At 34.4% G+C, this 9999-nt stretch overlaps 1 long non-coding RNA gene across 1 annotated transcript; it reads right to left on the reverse strand.

Annotated features, from left to right (window-relative positions):
- Positions 1 to 227: 227 nt before the first annotated feature.
- On the reverse strand, positions 228 to 921 carry LOC128284051 (uncharacterized). The gene is made up of 2 exons (XR_008274353.1): positions 818 to 921; positions 228 to 561 (listed from the first exon to the last, which is right to left on the reverse strand). It is a non-coding gene; the product is annotated as an uncharacterized LOC128284051 (long non-coding RNA).
- Positions 922 to 9999: the final 9078 nt, after the last annotated feature.

A 9999-nucleotide genomic window follows, 5' to 3' on the forward strand; every position in this document is an offset into this window, starting at 1 on the left:
TCGCTAATTCCCCAAAAGAGGATTAGTTCCTCATGGATTTCGTAAATAATACAAACTTGATAAATAAAGTAAACATGAAGAATGATTCAAGAATAAAGGTTTAAGAAGAATTCTTGATTGTATTGATTGATTGAAGCGCAGAAATCCACAAAGTGTTTGGTTGAATCAAAAAATCAAATTCTCCGAATATCATGAACGAAAATAAAACTAAAAATAAATCCTAGGTCTAAAAAGAAATCAAAAATGAAAACTAAATTGAAAGGAAAATTTTAAGTTACAAAAGAGGTCTGTAAGGCCCAATTTTAGCCCGGGGCCCAAACCAGAAACAAAACCAAATAAATAAATAAATAAACCAAAGTCCAATAATCAAACAGTCCATTTACATTAGCCCAAACCAACCAAACTCGAAGCCTAAAATTTCAGCCCAAATAAAACTAAACCCTAGCCCAAACCCATAACAGGAAAAACAAAAAAATTTCAAACCTAGGTGCGTCGCACCTAGGTCTTCTAACCAGCCTGCTGCCATTGCCATTGTCACATCTGCCACCGTCCATTTTGCACCTGCAGAAAAGAGAGATAATCATTAAGTAAGAGCAAGTGGAAAATCGGGCTATAAAAGCCTCAAAAATTGTAACATAGGGGTTTTATTTTTTTTGAAATACAAAAAAAAAAAGATAGAGAATTTAACAAAAAATTTTAAAAATAAAACAGCAAATCGCAAACTTTTTTTAGTTTCTCTAAGGTACAAACTCGCTATTGTATCTTTATCTCAAACATAGCAAAAATATCAAACTTATTTTCAAAGCAAACCTATTACCTTTATTGCGAATCAGACAGGAGAAATTTTTTATTTATTTTTCTTAGCTTTTTCGGAAGTTTTCATCTCAAAAACGGGCCAAGGGAGGAGAAATGGCCAAAATGGCCTTTTTCCAGTGAACTCCGGCCTCCGGGGGCGGCGGTCGCCATCGCCGGTGGCTGGTGGTTGCTATGGAGCCACAGTGGCGCTCTGTGGCCGGCGTTTGGAAAGTAGAAGGGAGGTTGAGAGAGAATTCTTTTTTTTAAAAAAAAAAAAGGGGGAGGAGAATGAAAATTTTAAAAAAAAATCGAACTTTTATAAGCTCATTAAATAGCGTCATTTAGGGTTGGCCATAATAGATTTAAAATGATGTCGTTTTACCTTTAAGATCCGCACGTCGACCCGACCTACCCTGAGGATCCGCGCGTTTTGAATGAATGGGTTATTTATGATTATAGTCCTTTCGCTTTTTAGCTAGTTTGCAATTCAGTTCTTTTATTTCTTTAAATTTACCTTGTGATTTTATTGTTTTTTCATTTTAATCCTATAAAGAACGACGCCGTTTAAATGGCACAGGAATATTCTTATTTTAATCCACGCATCTTTACGCGTGCTTCATTTTAGTCCCTTAATCGGCCCTATATTTTTTTATGTTTAAAATCCGCCCTAAAGTATTGCCCAAATTACAATTTTTCCCTAGGCCACTCAATTTCGACTCTCACACCCTTTTTTTTTATATTCATTTCATTCATGTACTTTTATGTATTTATTTATTCCTATTTCCTCATCCTTTTACATTAAAAATAGATTAAATAGATTTTTCTCTTTTTTTTTTTAAATTGTGTGTTTCATGTACTTCTTTTTATGCATTTTTCCCATGTTACTTCATTTATTTTATTATTGCAATTTAATTATCAATATTGTCATCATAGTATTCTATTCCTTTTATTTTATTATTTTGATGCTTCACCAGATTACCATTTTACATTATTTTGTTACCCTTTTTTATTTGTATTGCAATTTTGATTCGATACAAAAAAAAAGATTTTTTTTAAAAATAAGCGATATCTCGTATTTTGAGATTTGAAAAGTTGTTTCCTAACTTATGGGGTTTTGACTTTCTCGATAAATCCAAATACCCTAATTTTAAAAAAAAACATAAATTTTTAAATATTCTCGGGAATTAAGAAAAGTTGTGTTCCTAACTTACGGAATACGGCTTCTTTCTAAAACCAAGATAATTGAATATTTTCAAAAAAAGTTTTTCATCCTTATTCTTGTTTCGAGAATTTAAGGCATTGTATCCTAACTTACAGGATGTGATCCTTTTTCTCGATTAACTTGAAATAAGCCTTTTTTGTAAAAATTTATTTAGTTAAGTAATGTTTTAATAAAGGATCGTATTTTAAATCTCTTCAAATTTTTAATTTTCAACACTAAAGATACAAAGTAATCAACTAGGTACCAATCTTGGGCGTATTGAAGGTGCTAATCTTTCCTCGTACGTAACCGACTCTTGAACCCGTCTTCTGGATTTTGTAGACAAAAAATTATCGTTTTAGTAAATTTAAACTTTTATTAAAATGATTGAATTACGAGGTGATTTGATCACACCTAAATAAAAGGATTGGTGGCGGCTCCCATTTTTCGTTTTTTAAAAAGTCGACCCTCTCAAAAAAATGGTTTTGACAAGATCCTTTCTCAAGTGTTTAATAAGCCTATTTATAATGTTAAGGTCGTCCTTAACCTTAGGTTGGTTGACATTTTTATGTTAATTTTAATTCTGCGGACCAAAATGCTTTCAGCTCATTAATACTTTTACGTATAGGGCTGATATCGCGACACTGAAGACAATTTACTTGGCTCAAGCTTAGCCTCAAGGGTGTGTTGTGGCATCCACTAGCTTTGTTGTGACACCAAAGGCAAACTTGGTATTTTGGCAATCTATTTACTATGTTGCAACATTGAACTCCTCGTGTTGCAACATTGCTACCAACCTTAAGTCCTCATGCCTTTGAATGGTGTCTTGCACACTCACTAAGTACGTTAGTCTTTCCTTAGGCCTCATTCGGCCCCTAAGGTCATAAAACGACTCAATTACACTTTTTATTAAATGAAAACTAAGATTGGAAAAACTAAATACAACATAATAAATTTGCTCATATTTAAGCTCCTTAAGCATGAAAACTAGTTTAATCTGTTACAACAAATTGCGATAGATCTAGCTTCCCCACACTTAAGTCATTGCTTTTCCTCAAGCAAAGAAACATAAAAACAAAATATGAAAGACGACTCTTGAGTAACTAGGATACAAGGACAGGTTTTGGAACACATAGCTAGGAAAAATCATATCTTCACATAATTATGGCATGATATATAAACGACTTACCCCTCTCAGTATCAAACACCTAAGAAATATCTCCCCTTATGGTTAATATTAATTTAAAGCCTTTATCAATATATAAGAAACTCAAGTTAGGGGAATTAAAAAACACAAATATTACACAGCGGTTAACTGACATATCTTCGGTACAACCGAAATGGGTTATCGAAGTTGTGTTAGTAAAAGTGTGTAATTTCGTAATCCCAATCGATTTTGTAATTCTCAAGTTTGAAGAAGACAGTGAAATCCCTATTTTTTCAGGAAGACCCTTTTTAGCAACATCTAGGTCTTCCATTGATTTAGAGTAATGAACTGATAATGAGAATAAATGGTGAGACTAAAATATTTAAATGTTGTAACGTACAAAATGAGGGATGCGAGGAAAATAATTCAGATAAATATTTTCAAAAATCTATAAATACCCTTAACGACTTGGATCTTGTAAAGGTATATTCTATTATAAGTGCAGGTCGAACAAGTAAGCCCAGAGAGCAAGACAACTGGAGTATTGTGGAGTGGCATGATGGAGTGTGGACGAACTCAGACAGACAAACACAAAAAGGGTTGCCCATGAATAGACTAATTGAGTTGTCAGATGAATCAGATAGCAAAACGTGAAGGACTTACGGACGAGATATTTATTATTTTGTAATTTTTTATAATTTAATTATTTTTTATAAACCTAATCAATATTAATTAAATAGGAGTAAGACATAAATTAGGAATAAATAGGACATTAGGACGTACTTATATTGGGGTAGCTTAGAATTGGAACATGCATGTGCTAAACACCTTGAAATAAAAGAAACCAAGTTAAAAACAGAGTCAATGTCGCAACACAGAACCTCAGTGTCTCAACAACAACAACAACATCAGCTGAAAATTTAGAAATTTAGCTTAGTGTCGTGACACAGGTACCCCAGTGTCGTAACACCGAGGACAGTAGCCTCAAAACTCAAATTTTCAAGTTGTGTCACGACATTGAGCCCCGATGCCGCAACAATGGGACACTACTAGAGGTATCATGACACGGAACCCTTGTGTCATGACATCATTGTTTACCTAACCCAATGTGTAACCCACCCCTATATAAGTTAAAACATTGCATTAGGCTTAAGTTTAAGTTTTAAACATTAAAAAGCTAAATTTTTCTTTTAAGTTTAAGTTTTAAACATTAAAAAGCTAAATTTTTCTTATCTCCCACTAATTCTCAAACCTATTCTTACTCTTTTCTTTTCAGAATCTTTCTTTTCCTTACTTATTCTTTTTCAGGTACATTGCAAAGTCAAATATTCTAAGTAATGACCATTTACAAATAGGAGAAAACGAAAAGAGAAGCAATCGGAGTGACAAGGTTAGGGGTTCCTATTATTGTTACTATTACATTACCTACATTAGGAAACATATTGCTTAGGTTTTAGTCTTTCTAAGTGAAAAATATTAAAAGTATGCCTCCTAGGAAATCTAGAAGAACTATTTAGTAAGAAGCACCAGTGAATGTAAATCCCTCTAATGTTACAAACCAAAATGTCAAAAAATATTTTCTCAAATTACAAGGAAAGAAGATCATTCAAGGGTGTGGTTTTGAGCCAACGATGTATTTATCTAAGGAAATTTGGGTATTGATTCAGTACCATAGGTGGGAGCTCTTTTTCGTAACCCCAAGATAACCTACCGCTATGCCCATAGTACAAGAATTTTATGCTTCATTTAAAGACCACGAACTTAGGAGACCATACGGGGCTATATGGGACCATGTAACAATTAGAGGTTAAGAAGTGCTCATCACCCTTAGGAAAATCTGTGAATTTTACAATGTGTCATACTATGAGTCTAATTTTATTAAAAACACTGATTTAACATACTTCAAAGACATAGATATGGAAAACATTGTAAATTAATTAACCGAGGTTAGAGGTGAATGAAAGCATCGATTGGGCACTGATGTCTCAACTTTCTTTAACCAAGCAATTATGTTCCCAATTGCAAAAATGTGGATGCAGTTTTTATGCACTCAGATTACACATTCTTTAAATGTATCTAACGCTAATACTTTTCGAGCTATTCTATTACATGCTATTTTGTATAAGAAACATGTATGCTATTTTGTTTAGGACAACATTGTAAAGTTCTAAAAATTCAGGACTGACATCATGACGACACCTTGATCGCCACCAAATGTGCAAACATTCAGACTGAAATACTACAGAAAAAGATATACTAATCAACCAATACTCACTTATCTTTTGACCTCACTTTCTTAACAAGGATAAATTATGATTTACATGGTAAACTTAACTTTCAATCTCGTTTATCATAAACTACTTCCTAGGGTTTAATTGCACATAATTTAAACCAAATAACTCAAAATTGACTGTCTCCGGATGTACTAGCATCTAGTGTAACATCCTATTTTGGGGGGTTAAAAGAATTAAAGTTTGCTTGTAAGTTAGGGATTTCGGGTAGGTTCTTACATTTTTCGTGGTGAATTAGAATCAAGAAATAGCTTGTGGTTCAGTGGTTAGGTGTTTAGTTTACTCTTGGTTCTTTCAAATCCCTGTATGAGTAAAAGGGAATTATATGTTAATTTTTGGATTCAATTTTTAAGAAAATCTGATGGGTTTATGTCCTTTAAATTTTCATTTTTTTAATTTTTAATTATGTTTTAATTTGGTTTTAGTTGGTTTTTAATTTATTTGTTAAAAAAAGGGAGAAAATCCCAAAAAAAAATTTCCTATGTTACTCTATTCTTTTCTCCTTCTCTTGCACATCAAATTTTCTATCTGATTCCTCTTTCTTTTTCCACTTTCGATTTTTGGTTGATTTTGGCCATTGTATTTTTTCCTTCAAATTACTTCTGGGTTTTAACATCATCATTGTTGTAATACCCCCAACCCAATCCGTCACGGGATTAGGGTTACGAGGCATTACCGATCAAAACACAGCTCAATACGATCATTCAATTCAAAACATGCACAAAAATCATACCAACTTATTTATAATAATTATAAAACTCGAATAGTAACCATCTATTCAATCATATAAGTCACATTCACACATTTTAGAAAAAAAATTTTACAAAAATTCGATCCTTATGTACATCACATTAATGGCTTTCGCACATTTAAAGTATATATTCAAGCACATATCATTACATTTCTTATAACAATCATATGCAACACCATGTACACTTGTATACATCTACTTCATTAGCTAAATATCAAACATATTATTTATTTAATCGCTTATTCAAACCAACTAATAAACATCATATCATAATATATATACTTTATTACTCCAATAGCTAAACAATATGACCAACAATCATAACATTCGAATTTCTAAATAATAATCAAACATGTTTCATTTCATATACCCATCATGTTTCAATACATCCATTTGTAAACGTCTGTTTCATAAATAAATTACTAATCATACCACATATATACCTAAGCACATTCGCATAGAACATTATATCAAGTCACATCTACGGCTTAATATACAACCAAACATATATGAGACATAAACATATATCACCATATGTTCAAATATTATTTCATATTTTACCAAGTTCATGCGCATTTCACCATATCATCATTAATCATTTTCGGACACAAATGACAATTCATTTCATATCTAATTCGCAAGTTAAGTATTATGTCTAAACATTATACCAAATTACATATACATGGCCAGTTCACTTCACACCTATTCGACTATCAAATTAGTCACATAAGATCATACCACACGCAATGAAACTTTGACTAAATATACCATTTCACAACTAATTAACCTTAACAAATATACCATTATATTAGCCCAAGTGTCCAACCGTTCATTCATGAAACATAATCATACCGTGCCATTATAAATCCTATCAAAATAGTCATTACACAATCAACAATATATTCATCATTTACCTCATTACCAAGCCAAAATTATACAATTACCCATCATCCAAATTATACCACATATCATACTTCCAAAATAAGCTAATTATAAAGCCAACTATACATCATACTTATCAATACTCAATGCCGAATTCAAATAACCAAACACCATAAATATAAATACTATGAAACATTGTAACACCCTGAATTTGGGCCTTGAGCATGGGAGCGGTTGAAGGCAGCTTATAATATTCTGTTGTGCGTGAAAATTTCGTAGTTGGAGGCTTGTTTTAGTGGTTAAGTGTCTTGAGAAGTGTTGGAGAAGTCCCGGTTCAAACCGGACTCTAGCAAAATTTTGGTTTAAGGTGAATCAAACCACAGGTGTAGTAGGTAGGCCTTAAGAATATTGTTAGAGAAATTAGACAAAAAAGCCTTGTGGCTTAGTGGCAAGTAGTGTGTGGAGCATTTAAGGGAGGCATGGGTTCGAATCCCATGGCAAGCAAAGAGCATTTATTTTGCTAAAAGGGGGCGACAAGAGTTGGTGTTGAATTTAAACTCTAATGATGGAGGATCCCACATCGTGAAGCTAACATAAGAGTGGATGCTGGTGGCTTTAAATAGAGAGAACCATGAGGAGAGTAAGGTACCTTTCTTGGTGATCCCTTTCGCTTTATGGCGTGCTCGCTTTGGGTTGGGCGTCGGTTAAGAGTGCTCGGGCGTGGATTAACTCCAGTCTCCAATCGTGTGTATTTCTCGCCACTCTAGTCAGTAGGATGGCTACTTGGTCATGCGATGGTAGAAAGGGGCCATATGGGCCCAATGGGCCTCATCGCCCAATTGGATAAGTTGTTTGATTATGTAGTAAATATTGGACTAGGCTAGGTGAATCTCATATCTGTGGCTAGATTTGGGCTAAAAGGGCCACACGAGTGTGTGGGCCCATTTGGGCCGAGAATAGGCTTTAGGGCCATTCGTATTGTTATCCCTATTTAGAATACTTTAGTTTACCAAATCACCAAAATACCTCTGGTTTGTAAAATTACCAAAATACCCTTGTTTTACAAAATTACCAAAATACCCCTGGTTTATAAAATTACCAAAATACCCTTGGTTTGTAAAATTACCAAAATACCCCTGGTTTGTAAAATTATCAAAATACCACTGGTTTGTGAAATTACCGAAATACCCCTGTAGGGTAGAATTACTGAAATACCCCTGTAGGGTAGAATTATTAAAATACCCCTGTAGGGTAGAATTACCGAAATACCCCTGTAGGGTAGAATTACTAAGATACCTTGTGGGGTAAAATTACCATTTTGCCCCTAAGGTGTTAAATGATTGTTTTGCCCTTGTGACCAAGTGACTAACTTGGACTGTGTCGTTGACGAATTTGATTGTGAATATATGTTGGTATATGAATGACTTGACTGTGATTGTTTGATTCAAATATGGGTATGACATTCTGCATACATGACATGTTGCATGGGTTAGGATTTTGTACGAGGAAGATCTCGATCTGTTAGGATTGCATGGTTGCTTGACGATCGTGGATCCACCAAGGCTTAAGAGTCAGATATTCATACTCGATTTGATAAGGTCGCATCGGTCGCCTAAGACGATCAGAGACCGATCAATGGTCGAAGGTCGATCATATTTACCCGAGGTCGTGTATCGACTATATTACCATCGCCGATGGCTATGTGTCTAACATGATACACCTACCGATGGCTTAAAGCCTTCGATTATGGCTTTGTGTCAACCTACATATGGCTCTATGCCAACCTCGATTATGGTCAGTGCCAAACGATTTGCCTAAAGCTATGTGCCAATATATGGTTATTGACGACTCAGACGATCATATTTACCTAAGGTCGTGTGCGGTTATGTTACTCTAGTTGATGGCTATGTGCCTAACATAATGCGCTTATCGATGGCTTTGTGCCACGATTTCGCTAAGTGGCTTTGCCACATTATTCGCTTTCGTGGCTATGCCACAAATATCTGCTCGTGGCTCGCCACAATATTCAGATATCCGTGACTCGTCACAATATTCGATAAATGAGCAGCAATGCTGCAACTATGGAGTGTAGGGCTGGGTGGGTTGAGCTATTCCCCACATGGAGTGTAGGGCTGGTACGGGTGGAGTGTAGCGGTTGGTTATAGGCTGGATTGGGTTGGGATTGCATTCATATTCTAATTTTTGATTCACATTCGACATCGATTCGATTTTGATTCTCATTCGACATCGATTCTCGATTTTGATTCTCACACCTAATTCGATTCGATTCGATTTTAGTTCTAATAATGTTTCTTATTCTCAGAATGGGTTAAAGCCCATCCGTATCGTCTCGTTAGAATGGGCTAAGGCCTAATTGGTATTGAAACTATAAGTAAGGTCAGGCGGACTTTTAATTCTTTTATATGACCGATCGTTCCTTTTATAGTAGGGATTTCACATCGAGTTTTCGTAAACTCACCCCGCTTATTAACCTTTCGTAATTTCCATCTTAAATGGATCGGGTCGAGGGGCTCGGAGGAAGCCACACACATCGCTTATTTTATAGTTTTGATTATTACTTTTAAATGTTTTATGTGGGTTGTAGTAAAGCCGTTGAAATTTTCTGAATTTCAAATTTGGAATTTTATTTATTGTTCTTATAATTGCTAGTATTAGAACACGGTTTTCCAAAGCAACTCATCGTTGTTCAAAACATTACGTAACCGCAATTGTTTTTAAATCAAGCTTCCAAGAATCGCCAAGATTTTTACAAAGTTGTTAAGAATGTTATTCAATTGAGGTTTCTAACAAGGTTTAAAAGGGTATAAGTTTTAATTATTAAGAAGGGTTTTAATGGAAACATGGTTTTCAAAAACACTTCAATGTGACATGCCGATTCGAGCCAAACTTCCAGGCCGGGTTTAGGGTGTTA

The sequence above is a fragment of the Gossypium arboreum genome, chromosome 11 (genome assembly GCF_025698485.1).
Source record: "Gossypium arboreum isolate Shixiya-1 chromosome 11, ASM2569848v2, whole genome shotgun sequence".
NCBI lineage: Eukaryota > Viridiplantae > Streptophyta > Magnoliopsida > Malvales > Malvaceae > Gossypium > Gossypium arboreum.